An 18,885-nucleotide genomic window follows, 5' to 3' on the forward strand; every position below is an offset into this window, starting at 1 on the left:
TTTTGAAACAGTCCTGACAAACACGCTCCATCAAGACTGATGTCACCAGAAAATGTTATATGAAAATGTGTTTTAAAGTGTAGAATTTGAGGTCTCAAATTAATTTCTCTCTTGGTTAAAGTGATGTCAAAATTAGGTCTTGCTATTTTCAGACTTCAACAAAAGGGGGGCAACAGGGTTTTTTTTGAGGGGTTTCTTTTTTTGGGGGGTAAGTGGGACAAGGGGACACAGCCCTTAACAGCTACAATGGTTAAAACAATCGTAGCAAAAGGGAAAAAAATATTGCCTTCATTAATATTTAAATCAAATGGGCTGTCTGGATAAAGTCAGGGAAATTTCCTTCTTGAAACACAAGATTGCAGCACAAATGCGAGAGTTTACTTACGCCTATGTTGATGATGTTGCTACTGTGCCAGACAAATTACAAGCATACTGAGATCTTTGTGAGCAAACTCTTCTGTTCCTGATCTACAGCAACAGAAAAACTGGTTTAACTGCTTTCAATCTGTCTCAAGAAAATATTGTTTGAAGTCTGGAGAGCCCAAGTAACTCAAGTCACTATCTAATTCCTTCCTGATATGATGGGCTGTACGGTATTTGAGTATGTGCAGGCAAACCAAAGTCTAACAGAAACAGATAAATTTGGTTGTCTTTGCAATAGGAAAAGGCTCTAGGCAAAGCGAAGTACAGATTTTTCTGCCTTTTGGTTGGGCTATGAAATAAACTTTCCCTGCTGGGTTATTTCTAGCACTGTTAGCACTGGATGTAACCAACAGGATAAAGTTCATCTATGATCCCATCTTGGGCCCCTTTACATCTCTCATCAGCACCTTATGCTGCTGTGAGATCCTTGGCCACATCACTGCTACCAATTCAGCCCTTTCTACTGACCTATAAAGAATGCAATGTTTTCATCTGCGCAGTTGGAACATGCAATCAAACATCTTAAAAACTGTTTCAAAGTCAAAGCTTACATTATTGGTTTTTTAGTATTTAGCAACACCTGAAAATTCAGAGCCTGCCCAGAGTGCTAGTGTTGTGCTCTGAGAAGCAGAACTTCAACGCATATATCATGTGAGAACCAGCTTAGAAGTACATTTATCAAATGCATAGTCAGAGACTACCAGCCTCTGGATACCAGGATCCACATTAAAGGAACAGAGGCAACCAGCCTACTCCCTCTCAACATGTTTCTTGCTAGGGAAATTATCACTGACTTTAGTTGTTATCACTCAGCTGCACGAACAAACATTTTCACCACAGGTTATTTATGAATCTCATAGGTACCTGATGTCATATGGCACTACACCTTTGCAGAGAAAAGAAGTAGTTGTACTGTTTGACTCTGCAGGGAGATAAAAGTAACAGACACAAGGTGCAAAGTCTCTTTAGGCAACCCCTCCAGCTATCCAACTCCAGCTGAACACAAATTACAAGTGTGCTAATTCTATACAAGATGGGAATGTTGAGAAAAGTGTGAGAAAAACTGCTGCGGCAGCTGAAGTCATTGCAGTGCATATAAATACTCTGAGGCTGAGAGGGCAGGCTTGCATCTCCCATTCTTTGATCTACAACTTGTGACTTCAAGTGGCAACTGCACCAAACAGGCAACAGCGGCTCTCCATAGCCTCCGCCTTCCCTGTTACCAGGTTCCTTCTCCGACAGGAAAGGGTTCTGCTCACTGATAACCAGAATATGCCTTTGTTGAAGTTTATCAATCAGCATGCAGTAGATTTGAAAAGAGAAACCTGGTTAAGTGTGAAGATTTGCAAGCTCAGCCAATCACAACCTCAGGTAAACAGAAGGATGATATGGTGCTGCTGTTCTGGTTTTCCACAATTGCTTCCAGGGAGAAGCAGAACATGGTTCCAAGACATACTGAGCAAGAGTCTAACTGGAATCTATGGAAAGATGAAATGAACCAAAAAAGCTTTTCCAGCTTCTTTTCCGAGACAACAAACCCCTCTCCATTAGTCCACCCATTTTCTCCCCATCATATTAACACACCTGCATGGGCACACAAGATATGAATTCTTCACATAAAACATAACTTCAAGGAAAAGGAATTTCTCAGAAAATATACAGTACATCATAAAGTCCAAAAGAACACACAAGAAAACTCACATAGTCTCAAGACTATCTGCCTTCCCCTGAGATGCTGGCAGAGACATTTACCTCAGCTTTGTTCCAGCCTTGATGCAATACTGTAACCTGTCACTTACATGGAAGTTTTTCCAGTTTCCAACCAAGAATTGCTCAGGCTGAGTAGCACACATGGCTAAGCTCAGCATGGCCAGTCTTACGATGCTGGATGAGATCAAAGGCAACCAGCCCAGGCAGACAGCTCAGCACTTGCCCTGTGTGTAATGCGGCTGGCAGCAGACTGTGCAAGATGACAACCCACAGTGGGATCCTCCAACCAGGCACTTCACTCAGGCTATTGCAATACAAAGAACAAGCAAACAACTGAAGAAATGAAGTTTAACCATGAGAAATGCAAGGTCCTTCACCTGGATTGGAGCAATCCCAGGCACAGCTACAGGTTGGGCAGAGAAGCGATTCAGAGCAGCCCTGTGGAGAAGGACCTGGGGGTGCTGGTCAATGAGAAAATGAACATGAGCCGGCTTCAGTGTGCGCTTGCAGCCCAGAAACCAACCGTATCCTGGGCTGCATCAAAAGGAGCGTGACCAGCAGGGCAAAGGAGGTGATCCTGCCCCTCTGCTCTTGTGAGACCTCACCTGGAGCATTGTGTGCAGTTCTGGTGTCCTCAACATAAAAAGGACATGGAACAGTTGGAACAAGTCCAGAGGAGGCCACAAGGATGATCAGGGACTGGAGCACCTCCTGTATGAAGATAGGCTGAGAAAGTTGGGGCTGTTCAGCCTGGAGAAGAGAAGGCTGTGTGGAGACCTCATAGCAGCCTTCCAGTGTCTGAAGGGGGCCTACAGGGATGCTGGGGAGGGACTCTTCATTAGGGACTGTAGTGATAGGACAAGGGGTAACGGGTTCAAACATAAACAGGGGAAGCTTACATTGGATATAAGTAAGAAGTTCTTTACTGTGAGGGTGGTGAGGCACTGGAATGGGCTGCTCAGGGAAGCTGTGAATGCTCCATCCCTGGCAGTGTTCAAGGCCGGACTGGATCAAGCCTTGGGTGAGATGGTTTAGTGTGAGGTGTCCCTGCCCATGGCAGGGAGGCTGGAACTAGATGATCTAAAGGTCCTTTCCAACCCTAACGATTCTATGATTCTAAAACATGTTCCATTTCCCACATCCTGGGCAAGCAATTTACCCAAACTACGTGAGGGATCAAGCCGAAGCAGAACAATTTTTGCTGTCCAGTACAAAAGAACTCTTGCTGTCATATCTCTTCAGAGTCCTACATCGAGCTCCAGTCATTTCCCCTGCCCTACTTCCCTCTATTGCTTCATGCATTGAGCACAGATGGTAGAAAGCCACACTATGGTATTTATACACAGGCTTTAAAAGACTTCCAAAGTACAGAAACTGATATATTGCAACATATAACTTCTTTGCAGCTTTGCAAATTGCCTAACAAATTACTCTGGGAGATTTAATAGTTAAGCAATTTAGTAGGGGTGTTAAGCAGAGTTTGGAAAATAAGACCCTGATCAGAAGATGACAAGTATGCTTTTCTTCATTTACTTGCTGCAACTCCTTCCGCTAGAACTCCAAATAGGAGCTAAAGGACCAGAGGAATAATACCAAAAGCACGCAGACACAAACAGGCATGTTTTTAAGTTGCCTTTAACTCTTATTAGGCAGCAGGGTGTTCTTAATAACTAAAGTAAAACTAAATGTAGCTGAACAAGGATACATTTTTCCATCTTGGTGTGCCTGGGACACCTTGCTGATAGCAAATGTTTTCAATTACATGTGTCTGGCATCCTTTTTTGCGCTTTTAAGAAAATAAAACACTAGATACAGCTTTCTTTGAAGTATTTGAATGCTCGTTCCTCTGCCTCACCATAGTGTCTGAGAAGTGTTAAGTGTGCAGCCTAGCTTGGAGAGCTGTTAATTCAAAACAGAGCCCTGGAACTCTCATGGTTTGTTTAAAGCAAACAAAGAAAACTTCCCTCTGTTAAGACCCACTCAAAAATGTTTTTAGTATTAGGATCAGCTTACCCACTGGAAAGCAGCATGAAGTAGTAGTAAAAAAAGTCCGATTTATTAAAAAAAAAACAAAACACAAAACCAATCAACCACCAAAACAACAAAGACCAAATAATACATATAATAAAAATAGGTAGTTTTAAAAATCTAAACTAGAGATGATGCCAAAATCCTTCCACAGCCCCCAAAATAAGATTTGTTTGTCAATGGGATGAAGTGTTCTAGAGAGTAAAAAACCCTCCAGAACACCATCACATCAGCGTGTGTGTATCAAAACACTCTAAGTGAATTTAGAGCCTCACTGTCTGTTGAAGTGTACAGCAATTTTTCCAGCAAATGACAAAACAGTTGTCAGTTAAATTTAAGGAACTGAAAGTAAATGATTATTTTTCCTGACTTACATCACAGATGTTATTACAAAGTCTAGTAAAAAAAAAAAAAGGGGGGGGGGGGGGGAAGTCATTTTCTGTTTGACTGTGTCCGTTTGACAAAACTGAATACATGCTATGTCATGGCTTTCGGAGTATTTTTAGCTTAATAAAAGATTTCCATTTTAGGTCATTAGAGTCGGAGTACTGCTGATAAGCAAAATCAGTTTTGTTATCAAACAGATGAAGTTCAGCTCCTTGCTGCTCTGGCAATTAATTTCTCATCATTTATTTCATGTGGACAGACAGGGTAGAAAGGCTTCCTCCTGGACATTTTTCCATCTAGAGTTCTGAATAATTTTACGAGTTTCATCTATCAATCAAGTTCAACTTGGCTCTAACCGCAGCAGCAGAACTTGTATCCACCCAAGTGCAAATCAGTTTATAAGCATTTAGAATGATTATGTTTACTTAAGCTTTTGTATTTAACTGCATCAATCAAAGAACAGACAAAGTGGAATGCCACGTATGCTTAGACAAGGGTCAGCTATGAGAAGCTGAGTCGATTTGGACACTGCAAGCTGCTAAAATGCAGCTATAACAATGTTATTCATTTTAACCAAATATACTTTGGCCTAGCTACATTAAATAAATATACAAGTCCTCATTTTCTTCTGAGAGAAAAATGGGGATTATGTGGGAAGTTAGCTATAATCACATATTACAGAAGATAAACTGCTTCCTCATCCCTAAGAAAATAATTAAAATGAAAGACTTCTTCCACTTTTTATACAGGATTAAGTATTTATCCACAAGATATAAAGCACTGGAAAGTGTTGGGAAAAGCCCTATCACTGTTTTAACAGCTTGGAAAGAAAAGAAAAATTAAAAAAATTTAAATTTCATTCTTTTTAAAGTACATCAAATTATGCTCCATGATCCAAGAACAATTTTCAATCTGTCTTTTGGTTTCTTATAATTTTTTAAGAATAGATTTAACCTAATCTCTACTGCGGTTAGAAATGCAATTTATATAACTTATACTTAAAAAATATATCTGTATATATCCCATAAATATACACATAATTTATGTTTTATTTCTATAGTCACTAAATGCACTAATGTGCACTTGAACACATTGCTGCAAGAAGTTGGTAGCTCCCGGCTTCAAAGTTTTGAAATTAGGCTTACACAATGCAAAGCTCTACAGATGGAAAGAATGGCCTCACAGTTGTTAACTCGTAGGAGAATGAGGAAACAAGCAACAGAACAACACACAAAAAGTTGAGGAGATTGAAACTAAGAGCGGATTTTGGACACAAGAGGTCCTTTGATTTGTCCTTTTCTCTAGCTAGGAGATGCAACAAAGAAAACAATTCAACATAAGGAGAGACAATAAAGAGCTGTCCTGTTTTGGCTTCTCTTCCCATTCCTTAAATACATATCTATATAAACTTCCAAGCAAATAAACATTTCTCTTTGCCTCAACTGCCACCCACTGGAAAATGAAAGCAACATTAATTCTGAATTGCAATACCCTAAACAGGTCAGAAAACCAACCTGACAGATACTAGTACAGATTGCATTAAAGATCTTGGATGCTTGAAAATCTTAATGGCACTGCTAGAAATAAGCAAGCTCGCAAATTAAACTGAAAAACAGAATACAGCAACAAACCACAGCTCCCCTTCCCTTCCCTGTCCCAGCCCCTGCCAGTGGGAATTTGGGTGGTATTGCAGAAGTTTTAGAGAGGAGCTGGAGTATGGGAGGATGAAGTGAGAATGATGGTGCTGACAAAGGTGGTGCAACAAGGACAAGCCGCATTGCACAGCCTGGCAGTACGCATCATGCTACACTATGCTGCTCCTGCTACACTCCAGGTCTCTATCGGTGCTTGTACTGCTGCTCTCTCTCCCACCTGCTCTTGCCTTAAACCAGTAATTCACCAATTTTCTTGCCTAAATGGCAGCTTTGGCATTCCAGCTTTCCCTCACTGGCAACCCCCATATTCCCTTTAATGGGCACATGGAGTGTCTGTGGTGCAGGAATTTGCTGTGCAGATCCAATAACTTTAAGTAATAGAGCAATGTGGAAAGGCTTGATGAAAAAACAGTACAGGCTGAAACGGAGCATTACCATCAACTTCAGATATGTGCTAATTTTAGATAAAATAAACATACTTACACCAAAAGTGCTTACCTATGATAGCAATATGAAGTATTTGCATGCAAAAGCATGCACATCATGCAGTGACAACAGTATAACAGCATGTTGCACAAATGCAACAAACCTCACCCTCAACTGGAGCAGACTAGCTTGCAGATGTGCAATTGTGGTGAACCTGCACTTAGGCTGTGATGGCTCAGCCAGGGAAGTCAGCATCACAGCTGGGACCATTGGGTGAGCAAACCTGAATGGTACAGACACATCCTGGCTTCCTGGAGAGGAAACCCAACCTCTATTAAAATGAGACCCAAAATATGGGGAGAATTAAGATTCCAGGGATCCTTCCATATTTAAGATGTTCGCAAGCATATATGCAATAAAGCAAGTTTTGCCAACAGAATAGCTACTCTGCAAATTTCGATGAACTGAGAGGTATGAATTGATTGCAGATTTCCTCACTTTAAGGGTCTAAGGAAACTGGAGGAAAGGAAAAAAAGCTAAGAACCTAACACAAGCCCTGTGGGGATTAACACACAGACCTATAAATCTTTTGGTCCAAATCATGTTTCTTCAAAAAGGCCTATAGAAAAAAAACAAGTTATACCAGGAAAAAATATCTGGCAAATCTCAGTCATGAAATTTTTCTCCTGCTATTGTACAGGTGGGGAGTCTCACAGCAGAACAACTTCCCCGGACTTGCACAAGAGATACTTCTTTCACAGGGCAGTGGGTCAGGGCCAAGATACCTGCCAAAGCTGTAATACTGCTTCAAGCTGTATCTTCCTGCTCTCTAGTTCCCCAACACGATTTTTTTCCAGGCAGAAGTACTGCCTATTGACCTCTGGTTTTACCTGTGCTTCCCTAACCTTTGTGCTAGGGCTGAAGGAACTAGGTAACTGGGGGTGCTGGTGTCTCCTTTTTCCCCCGAGAGAATGGCAGAAGACATGTTCTAGTGCCAATGGCTCACTGCATTCAGATCAAACAAAAACTGGATGCATTTTAGCTCTTAAATTACGTGGAAGAATTTAGGCCCGTATTAAGAAGCTCTTGCCCCTGGGATACTGCTTCTTAGATAAACCTGTCAAACAGATATCCTGTCAGCTTCTGTCAGTTATCAAGGAACACAAGCAAATGTAGCACGTGAGAGCTCGTACGATTTCCTGACAGACAAATCTGCTCTATTTTGCAATCAGCATCCCCAAGTCATTAGTAAAGAATATATTAGTTCAGTGAAGGCCAGTCATCGGCCAGCAGACACATCAGGAAACAGCCAAACTCTTGTTGAGCAATTCACAGCTCAGCACGAACACAGCGTCAACAGACCAGCACACTGGATATGAAGAAATGCAATCATCATTGTTCAGTGAGTGCAAGAACCAGACTATTGAAAAAAAAAGTTTCTTTAAAAAACCCAAACCAGTTATCTACCAATACTGAAAGTGTCTATAACCAAATCTACTCCTTCACATGCAGAGGTACTTGTATGACTGAAGGGTTCAGATACAGGTTTTAGTTGATCTATAAAAGGAACAGAGTTTGTTATCAAGATGAAAGATCCTGGCAGCACCTACTTGATTCAAGACAGCCATCTGTTCTCTCTCTCACAGAGATACATATTAAATACATTTTTTAAAATAAGCAAGAATAAATCTTACTTTTTGAGTAAAATATGCTGACACACAAGTGTGTTTTTTAGCAAGTTAGGTATTTTCTTCAGTTCAACAGGCATTAACAAAATCAGAAAGGTACAAAATACTCATTTGTGTTACAGCCATGCCAGCAAAATGCAGCCACCCAAAAGCACTACAAAACCTATCACAAAAATCTCAAGATAACATGCAGGACAGTCAGTGTCATGTTTCAAACATGACAGTCTTTCAAAGTTATTGCTCTATGTATATTTATCTTAATTTCCCTTGAGAATACAAGTTAAGAGCATATAACAGGCCCTAGTTACTACTGGCTGGACTGTATCTTCCTACCAAATTTTCACAGAGAGTGCATTTTGAAAAGGAGGGACTGTTTCTTTTAAGAAAGAAATAGAAGATTCCTCTTTTGTTCAAACAAGTATCAAACACAATCTCCTCCTAGAAAAGCATAGCTCAGCCATAGCTTAGCTACACTGCCTTTGTATTCACTGGGGAATTTCCCAGAAAAAGGCAGACTGCAGAAGCCAAGCTTAACCTCGAGTTTGGCTGCTAGGCATTTCTGATCATCTTTTCCAGTATTTGTCTACATGTTCAAGTATCTAAATCTTGAGAAAGCTGGCTGTAAGTTAAAGGAAAAAAAAAATCTTTAACATCAGAAAGAAAAATCTGGTTATCACAACCAAAAAACCTCCTTCCCTTCAGCTGTTCCTCATATTGAATATTGATGTATTTGATGCACTGAAGTAACTTAGGCATTACTGGTATGATGAGAAGCAAAGTGGTACTGACAAACACTTCGATTTTTTTAGTTCCTTAAGCAGAAAAAACATGGCAAAGCTTAAACTTCACTTCCTCAAGAAACCAGAGGATATGATAAAGATCAATTATACAAAGAAATAGTAATAGTACATAAATACATATTAAAAGAATAAAAATGTGTTGATATGAGGATTAAAAAAAATAAACACACAAAGTAACCAGAGTACTAAAAAAAATTCAGTTTTCTTTCTTTACCGTCTCATCATTTGTCACACAACAAACAACTAGGTCTAGGCTTTCAGCTCCAAATCAGTAGCATGCACGACTTCATAGCACACGGGTGGGAAAAAAAGCTGAGGCTGAAGTTTAGATTTACTGCTTATGTTTCAAGATACACTGTATTTATAGCAGATAGCCAGGATTAAACCAAGTCTATAAATACTTAAATCATTTATGAGACTGCAAAAGACTAAACATAACACAAACCAAAACCACTCATGTACAAACATACATCCCATTTTAGAGGTTTTTAGTCACCCAGGAGATGAAAAACAAGACACTGATTCAGGCAACTGCTCTGAGCCCAGTGAGGCAGAAGGGACTTCAGCCCACATGCACCTCTTCAGAAAACAGAGGGGCACCCTTACCAAGCTGTTTGGGAAGAGCATGTTTTAGTAGGGTCTCTTTGGCACAGACACATAAAATACCTACTGCAATGACACCCTGACCTATTAAGCAGTCTTCTAGGAGCTATCCCAATGCCACTCTCACTCCAAATGGCTAAAATCAAAACCACCTGGGTACATTTCAACCAAACAAGAGACCATAGTTTACTCACAGCTCTAAGGAAAAGTATTAGGAATAGCAGGATAGGAATACAGATTGCATATTTGTTTTGTTTCCAAAAGTAGCACTTTGGAATTAAAAATAATCTTGGTTCAGGGGCATAGAGAGAGGTGCTGTTTTGTTGGCGTTTTTTTAACAAGTTTGATGATTGGCTGATCAAATGGGAGGAGATGGGAAGCACAGACACCCTCCTCCCTTAGCAGCCACACAAGTATCATACAAGGCTTAAAAGCTTAATGTGCATCAGTTTCATGAAGTTCTCTGTGATGGTTACTCTCAGACTTTATGGATCATGATTATTATCATATGAATACCAACTACGCTTAAATGTCCTTCAATAGTTTTCCAGATAGCGCATTACACTCGACGGCAAAGGAAACTACCAGGGAGCCCATTAATTTCAGTAAGAGGAAAGATTTCTGTGGTTTTATGCACTTTCTTAGTTTGAGAAATACTTTTAAAGAACTGATTTTATGGCCCACTTCTTTGATTTGCAGCTATTTGATATACATCTGTGCTGCATCACTTACATCTTTTAGTTAGAAATTGCCAAATCTATTGTCAACCAGAAAGGAGCAGTAGTCAATTTAATAGCTTCAAAATATACCATCATGGATGTCAGGACACTTTTCTGCCACTGAAAGACAGACATTATGTTTCACTTGCATACACTTTAAGAAAAGCCAACATGAAATAATCTGAAACACAAAGAACATGCACCAGATTCCCATTCTCAGTATCAGTATTTCTTGTAATAACAGAGTTTAGTCTAGATCAGACCAGAAATGGATCTCTTGCCAAGGACAGGTTTATGAGGTCCCCAGCACTCCTGTGCCAGATCTCTCATTTCTCTGCCTTTCCTGGTGTCTCTGGTAACAGAAGCAGCATACTGGTGCAGCTTCCACCCATAAAGGCACTACCTTTAATCTAGGTGGTCCTACAGAGCTAGGGAGTCAGTACATTACTTCCTACACAGTAGACTTTTGCAGAATTATTTCAACACCATAAAATGATAACAGGGTAGTGTAAAAACTCTTGCAGGTAGAAACAGCTGCTTTTAAAGGAGAACATACTACAAGCCATTTTAGCATTATTTTACCAAGGCTGTAAAGAGCTCTCCCAGGCTCATCTCTGTTAATTGCATCTTTGCAAAGCACAGCCAAGCAGATGCAGAATGATTACTTCTAAGTGCTACTCAAATAGCTCTGAATGGGCACAGGTAGCTTTCCCCCTTTCCCTGTTCCTCCTTGCTGTTCTTTGACTTCACATACAGCTCTAAAGAACCAAACTCTCCACTCAGATGATGCAGGTAAAGGAAGATTCAAAGAAAGATGACAAGGTTTGTCACGAGCAAGGAAAACAGTTTCAAAAACTACTGGAACACAAGCTGGTTTGGTGCTTTTTGGCAGCTTTTGGACAGAGCCTGATAACCATGATGAAGAGGCTGCATTTAATGCAAGGATAATTTCAGAGTAAAAATCGCATAACCTTTCTCATCAGTGGATGATTAATAGAGGAATTCTGCTCCTAATGAAGTCAGCCAGCCCCCAGACTCCTCTGGTATATCCCTTCTTGTCATCTTTCGCATTCAGCTCTGACTCATCTGCAACAAACATTTCAGTCCCTGGCCTATTGCCTTTTAACGCCATTCTTTTTACAGTAGGTTAAGTACATACTTCATAAATGCAATGAAGTCGATGGTGGACTATAGATACATAACATATTTGAACTGCATCATGAAGAGACACACCTGAGTTAGCTTTGGGGAACTTAAATACCAGCGTCAATGAACACAATACAGGCACATACCTCAGCACTGGCTAACACCTGTAAAGTACTTACATTACAGTCCACACCGAGGCTTGTGCCACTGTGGCTTCCCTGTTGATTAGCTGGACTGAACTTGGATACATCACAAGGTGCTACAGTCCCACCTCCAGGAACAGCGCAGCTGCAGAGTGAGAGGTGATGAAGGGGCTCCTCTTTTTGGGAGCAGCAACCAGAGCTGTGCTCCAGCCACAGAAGGGCAATGCATCCACAGTGCAGAAGGTCTGTGCCTCTGCACAGAGACAGGGTGACAGGGAAGTCCTTCAGATGGAAACAAGGACTGATGGTTACTATTAGGCCCTGAAGTACTCAATTTGAGATGAACTGTAACTGAAATGACCGTGGCTTTTAGACATCAAAACACACTCTCAGGCCTGAAAGCTTCTATGCATTTCCCAGTTATTTGCATAAAAGATGTCATCTTTCCAGGTTTTATTGCTATTTCCTTGATCTACATAGCATCAAATAGCCAAGTTGTCTTTGGGAGATTATTTTAAAGATTTCTCTTTAACAAAAGTAACTACAAAATTTAAGTGTTCTAGTTTAAAAACAGTTCCTAGTTAAACAAAAAGTCCTTCTTCACAAAGTATCTTTTCAACTATATTTAACACCGATACAGAGAATGGAAATCTGATGTGTGTATCTGTGTGTTACAGATTACTTGATCCGATTTGATTAAAAAGTCAAAATTACGATAGTATTTCACTGTTCCATTCAATAAGAAAATTATGACCCTACTGTATAATTATGCCTAATGCAAAGGTGGATTATAATTCACGACATACAAAATGGAAAAAAGCTTGAGAATGAGCTTTTGTCTGGTGAGAATACAAGCATCTTCCTGATCAATTATCTCATGCACATTCAACCAGAATTGCCTCACGGCATACTCATTAACCACATGTACGTCACAGCTGTGTAACAGAACATAGTTTTCTATAGGTTTGTACCAGCCACTGAGTGGCAGCAATTCCTTCATACCTAAATCTGAGTTATGAGACATAGGATGAAAGTTTCAAAGTATTGCTAACTCTTAGTTCTTTTACGCTACCTCTAAATTTTTTTTATGCTTAGCATCCCATACAACCATATAAATAATTCCTAGTGAAATACCTCGTTACGTGTTTCAATTTTTAGACTGCCAAAGTTTCAAAAGTTATGTAGCTTATTCTGATAATCATACAAAAAAAAAGTCTAAATCTATGTTTTGCAGCCTTTTTTGTTTCTTTCCTTAGTATCTGAAGGCTCAACCATGGGATGACTGAAATCTATCAGTCCAAAGAGGAATATCTGATTTTTTAATACAGTCATTTTCAGTAACTAAACTAAATAGGAAAAGCTGCACATACACGTATTGAAAAACATGCTTATGAATTATTGCTTAACCACTTAATAAGCATTTCATAGTATCTTGTTCAGAAAGCTGTATTGGTTAGAGTTGGTTATAGCTTCCTATTTGATCAGTACAATGGTGCACGGCATTATTTGACAGATGGAAAGCCAAGAGGTTATCTGCTGGCTTATTACATTGTTCATGGACTAATGACTGTACTAGACCTAGGCCCAAGTAAGATTTAAAAGAAATTACACACAAGTCCATCTAGAATTTTGACACCAACCATACGTAGAAATGTTAAATGTTGTAATCCAGGCTTTAAACAAGTCTCTAAAACTAGAAAATGATCTAGCATGAGAACTGATTATAACCACACCTGTCTTCACTGCAGATTCAGTTCGGTCCTTGCAAGCATCCAACTGCCAAGAGACGGGATACAGGGAAGTATCACCCTTGTACATAAATCTCCTGCAAGAGCTCCAAGGTCCAGACTGACACACTGGTCTGTACTGCTTGACCAAACCAGAAGCGAAGCGGTGCAACAGTCAGAACACACAAGTAAACGGATGTCAGATGTAACCACAGAACGCCATAATTCAATTATTTTAATATTTCATACCCTAATGCAAACGCGGAATTCTCTAGCGGTGAACTGAAAACTGTGGGGTGCTTTTTTTTAAGAGATGCACGCCTGGTATGTACACAAAAGCAACAGGCACTCCTGCCCCTTCATTGCGTATTGTCTGTCGCCATTCAGCTGGAAATGTGACCACTTTAAAAAGACCTGATCCAAAGCCACTGCCGTGCAGGGGACTGCAAGAGCACCAACGCCGCTGGGCGGAAAGAACCAAACCCAAAGAAGCTGGTGCAATCAGACTTGGCGTTTCTGCGATAAGAAAACTCCGTGTTTCTGTGAAGCACCGCAGGGACCTCGCTGCCTCCTCGCACGGGGCACAACCAGCTCCCTCCCGCCGAGCCTCCCGCCGTGCCCGCCCGTTCCTCGCCCGGGGGCTGACAGACTTTCTCGGCTCAAGGTCGCGCTTCCCCGCGGAGCGAATGAGCCAGCCCCGTCCCCGAACTCGGCGGCGGGGAGGTTTCGGTGGACAAAGTCCGCGTCCGGGCCGGCCCCGCGGGGCTCCCACCGCAGCCCCCCGCCCCGGGGAGCGGAGATCAACATGGAGGCGAGCCTGAGGAGGAAGCCCCGCAGCAGACGGCGCCCCGCCGCCGGAGCAGCCCCACCGCCTCCCGCCCCGCAGCCCCGAGGGAGCCGCTGCCCCCCGCCCGCCCCTCACGGCCGCCTCACCAGGACACACACCGGAGCGCTGGGCTGAGCTCGGCCGCCACTCCTCTCTCCACCAAGAGCCCCACGGAAGGCGGCTGGGCCGAAGGGAGCAGGAGTCCGTGTCGCTTCCTCATTCACCCCGCGCCAGGCGGGGCAGGAACTGCCGAGCAGAGAGTCCCACACGAGGGTCAGGTACCAGCACTCACCCACGTCCAGCGAGACGTCGGGGGCCGCTGCCACGCCGAGTTTCGAGCTCCGTCCCAGGAAAAAGAGTGACTGAACGAGGGCGGGAGAGAGCCCGCGGGCTCCCTCCGCCACGGCCCGGCCCGGCGCTCCCCGCCCCGTACTCCCGCTCCGCCCACGGGGCGCAGCTGCGGGCGGCGCTCACCTGCTGCCGCCGCCGCACCGCCGTGCCCCGCCCCGGAGGCGCTGAGGGTCGCCCCTTACATTTCTCTTCCTCTCGCTCCCTCTCTCGTTGGAGACGCTCGCTCTTGGGAGCGCCTCAGATGTTGCCTCCACGGCCCCGCGGAGGGCCCCGGGCTGGCCGGGCGCCCACGCCGCGTACCTTGGTTCTGCCGAAGGGCCCTGCCGCTCCCCGGCGCGGTTGAGCTGGGGAGGCTGCGGCCGGAGTGGTGTGAGTGCCGCGTTTGAGACGAGGAAATGAGTTTTGGTTTTTTAGTGTTGTGGGTTTTAGGTTTTTGTTTGGTCGCCGAGACTCGAGGAGCACTGGTTTGAGGAGCCGGAACTCGTCCGGTGAGCGTCGGTGTGTGCTCCCGCCTGGTGGGGAGCGGCACCGAGGTTGCCTCCCTCTTTTGCCATGCCTCTCTCTTCCAGGTTATTATTTGGAGTGTTATTTGCTGGTTTAAAAGCCATGGATGTAGTTTTAATAACGGGGCAAAGCTGGGTAGGCTGTAGCCGTGTGAGCACAGGCGTTACCTCAGTGATTTACCTCAGGAGCGGCCTGTGCTGGTGCGCCCGGAGCCAGAGCCCGCCAAAGGGCTTTCACGTCCCGGCCAGGGCTTTTCCGCAGCCTGTTCCCATCTCCAGCTAACGAGACTTTCCTTCAAGCCTTTGGTGCTGCCATCACCAGTGTTAAATAAGGTGTTTCAGGGATGGGTGGTAGCACAGGAATGTGTGAAGTGTAAGAAGCAGAGAAAACACCATCGTGTTCCTGTAGGAATCCAAAGCAGACCTTTGTCATCATTCTTAACTCATCCAGGCCAGGTGTAATTACTCTCCTGCTTTCAGCTTAAATGATCTCATTCTGCAACCTGTGGGGAAACTCCCGGTGTTTTTTCATGACCCTGTGGTGACTGCGGGTGTTTCTCCAGGCAGGTGCCAGATCATGAGGTGCAGCTGAGGGTGCCAGTGCATTGCCAGCAGCTATGGCCCAGCTGCTGCACGGCTGCAGAGCCACCTCCAAAGAGGCAAATTCCACCTGTTAGGTGGTCAGTTTCTTTCCAGAGTATTTCACTTGATATCTGTGAGGTTAATGTGGAAGTGTCTCAGTTTTTGTGCCTGACATCGAAACTGAAAGGCTGTAATGCACACAAAATCATTCCTGTTAATAGCTTTTTTTTTTTTTTAATGTAAGGAGTTTAATTTGAAGAAACTTATTTTAATGCAAAATTACCCAAGTGATCATCACGGTTTGGGTGAAAGCAGTGGAGCAGAGTCGTCTTGGGTCATTTTGGTTTTAGTTCTGCTGCAAATTAAACTAGTATTGTGTACAGATGCGTGTCCTTATGCATTTTTAAGTGTAATAAAAAAAAGGAAAATAAAATATTTTTTTCCTTTGGATCAGCATATCATCTCATTGACTGTAATACTATAATAAATTGCATGAGGAGGCTCATTTGAAATCAGATTGCTGTTACACTGAAATCTGAGGAACGTTACATGCATGAGCAATTCATGAACATTGTGTTATAAAAGCAAAACTAAAGGTAGTTCGAGTGAGAGGGGAAAAACTGTGGCCAAGCAGTTTTCCTTATTTCAGTTCTTCCAATGAAGTCTGGCAAAACAGAAAGTGCTTTAAAATGTTTTATTTAGTTTCATGTTCTTTGGGTATTTAATGTAAGTGGTCAGAAAGAGTCCATTTTGGTTTGTGACTTTACCATATAATGTTGCAGCAAGCCATTTGTTAACTACCGCTGCATTTCAGTTATTTAGGGAATCACTTTAGTGCAAGTCTTTTTGAAACAAATAGTCTTTTCTTGTTTGAACTGTGGAAAATTTTGCAAGGTCTAAGGAGATTTGCATTTTATGTCTTTGTTTAATCAGCTGATGGGTTTGAGTTGAATTAGGACTGAGTAAAGATGTAAAAATTTGATCCACAAAATGGAGAATCTTCTCAACTAATAGAGAAATGTGGCTTTAGAGATTTGAGGTGTTTCCTGGTACTGAGACTTTCTTGCTAACTGATTATCCTCTAATTTTGCTTTTAAAACTCAGCAGTACAAAGTGCGTGGTAATGCGCTTACAGTTGGAGATTGTCTTTCCTCAGAGTAGATTCTAATGCAGCTCAGAGCTTTATTAACACATTTTACAGGCAGTGGAGTTGCAAATGGGAGGAAAATGAGTTCTTACTGAACAGCTTTTAGCAGTGGTCTATGTCAGCTTCTAGGTAAGTGGTAAAGCATGCTGGATTTCATTGAGATTACAACGTAACTACTGGAAAATAAAAGGTTAGTCACAAAAACAGGGATGGGGAAAGGCATAGGGCCACAGAGATATGGGCATTACTGTCTGTGATCCATATTTCTGAAATGTGCCTTTACATATTTTGTTTTAAACAGTTTGAGACTGTTTTCTTTTCAGATTTCATCCCTTGGGTAGCTGGACAGATAGTCCGTTACCTCCCAAACCAATGGTAAAGCACAGCTTTGGTACAGGAAAGCTGTATGAGATAAGATGGAGATAAACTACTAGGGCCTTCTGCAGCTGGATTTTTCTCTTGGACTTTTGCATGCAGAAAAACCTCCTTTGCCTGGGGACACTTTATTTTTGCCATATGACATGATGATGGTAGGGGCTGATGTGACTTTGACCCCTTTCATGTGTATAGGGAAAAAAAAAAAAAGAGAGAAAACTTTCTGCAGCAAGTCTAAGTGAAAGATTTGTAGTGGAAGTTAAGAACTTGTTCCCTGAAGACTTCAGAGCTAGATGATACAAAACATGTTTCCAAAAGTGGGTAATCACCTTTTGTGAGCTGAACCACTATAACTACAGTACCTGCTACCTCGAGCAGGCAACCCTGGTTTTCATTCTGATGGCAGATACTTGATTTATACCAGGATGATTACTTATGCAGAAGTGTCATTTCAGAACCGAAAACAATTGTGGCGGTTATGGCCAAGTTCTTTTTCACAGCCTTGCTCTATAACAGGACTTCATTGGTCTCTTTCCCAAGCCTAACAACCAAATGCTTGTTCTCATTTCCTCTTTTCTGAGCGTAGTTGGGGTGTGAAGAGTCTGTGGTATACTGTGTAGATTCACCTTCTGAAGTGTTAGGAGCATTGTGTGTTGGTCTTTATTCAGCTTTTTCTTAAAGTTGTGTTAAAAGGCTTGTATTCTCTATAAAGCTTTTCTCCTCCAATTTTTCATACTTTTCTCCTTGACTGACATGAGCTCCTTATGGATTAGCAATGACATAAATACTGAATTTGGTCACAAGAAGGTCCAGCTGTCATATACATTTGGACTGATGTCTAAGTGAAAGAGAAATTAGCCTTTCTTTTCTGAAGTCTTGCAACTTTAGAGATTATTTTGATAATGATATAAATGAATTTCTGCTGCTTATCTTTGCAGTCTTTTTTATTGACTAAGGGTTTGTTTTTGTATTAGTCACCAGGCTATTTATTGTGACTTACAGTTGAGTTGGTCTTTCTTCCTTTTCAGGATTTGCTTACGTGCATGTTGCAAGTGAGCAAGCTGCTGTGCCTGCATAGAGCTGTAACTGGGTCAGGAAGACTATCTGCAGGTGAGACACTGTGGTTAGGCATTACATCTAGGAGGAGCTATCATATCTCTTTAAATGTGTTGTGTTTTAGAACTTGCAGTTGCATAATGTTCAGTGCTTAATAGAGTTTAAGTAAAAATGATGGATTTATTTTGTTTTTCCTGATGGATGAGGTGTAGAAGTTAGTCAACAATTCTGGGGAGGATTCTGATGTCAGATGTGAGCATTTGAATTTCTCCATATTTGTGTAAGCAGCTTACTGCAGAGTGGTTTTTGTTATCAGATGTAAGCTTTAAGAATTTGAGATTAAAACTGAGATACGCTTTGTGTCCCAACCATTCTGCAGTTTTACTCATCTGAAGAAACTTTTATATATGATTCACTTATAAACCAGGTAAGAAAATAGTTTCCTGACAGTTTTGCTGACACACCCGCCTATCGAACATTGCAAATTCTTCTGATGTTTGATGCTTTTAAAGCCTTACTTCCTTGACAAAGTAATTACATTAGTATCTTGGACACTTTTCCCTCTTTCTTAAATGAAATATATTTTGCAT

The 18,885-nt window shown here is 42.0% G+C and overlaps 1 protein-coding gene and 1 long non-coding RNA gene across 2 annotated transcripts in view; one reads left to right on the plus strand and one right to left on the minus strand.

Annotated features, from left to right (window-relative positions):
- Positions 1-14,718, minus strand: part of PRKCD (protein kinase C delta) — a 65,548-nt gene extending 50,830 nt beyond the window's left edge. Inside the window, exon 1 of the mRNA XM_062610260.1 lies at positions 14,574-14,718. The gene's annotated coding sequence lies outside the window, so the exon portion shown is untranslated. The remainder of the gene's footprint in view (positions 1-14,573) is intronic.
- A 126-nt stretch (positions 14,719-14,844) lies between these two features.
- LOC134159331 (uncharacterized) lies at positions 14,845-18,437 on the plus strand. Its single transcript, XR_009963117.1, has 3 exons — positions 14,845-15,120; positions 15,699-15,807; positions 18,268-18,437. It is a non-coding gene; the product is annotated as an uncharacterized LOC134159331 (long non-coding RNA).
- The last annotated feature ends 448 nt before the right edge of the window (positions 18,438-18,885 follow it).

The sequence above is a fragment of the Pezoporus occidentalis genome, unplaced genomic scaffold (genome assembly GCF_034315485.1).
Source record: "Pezoporus occidentalis ecotype Australia unplaced genomic scaffold, CSIRO_AGI_Poc_V1 ctg145, whole genome shotgun sequence".
NCBI lineage: Eukaryota > Metazoa > Chordata > Aves > Psittaciformes > Psittacidae > Pezoporus > Pezoporus occidentalis.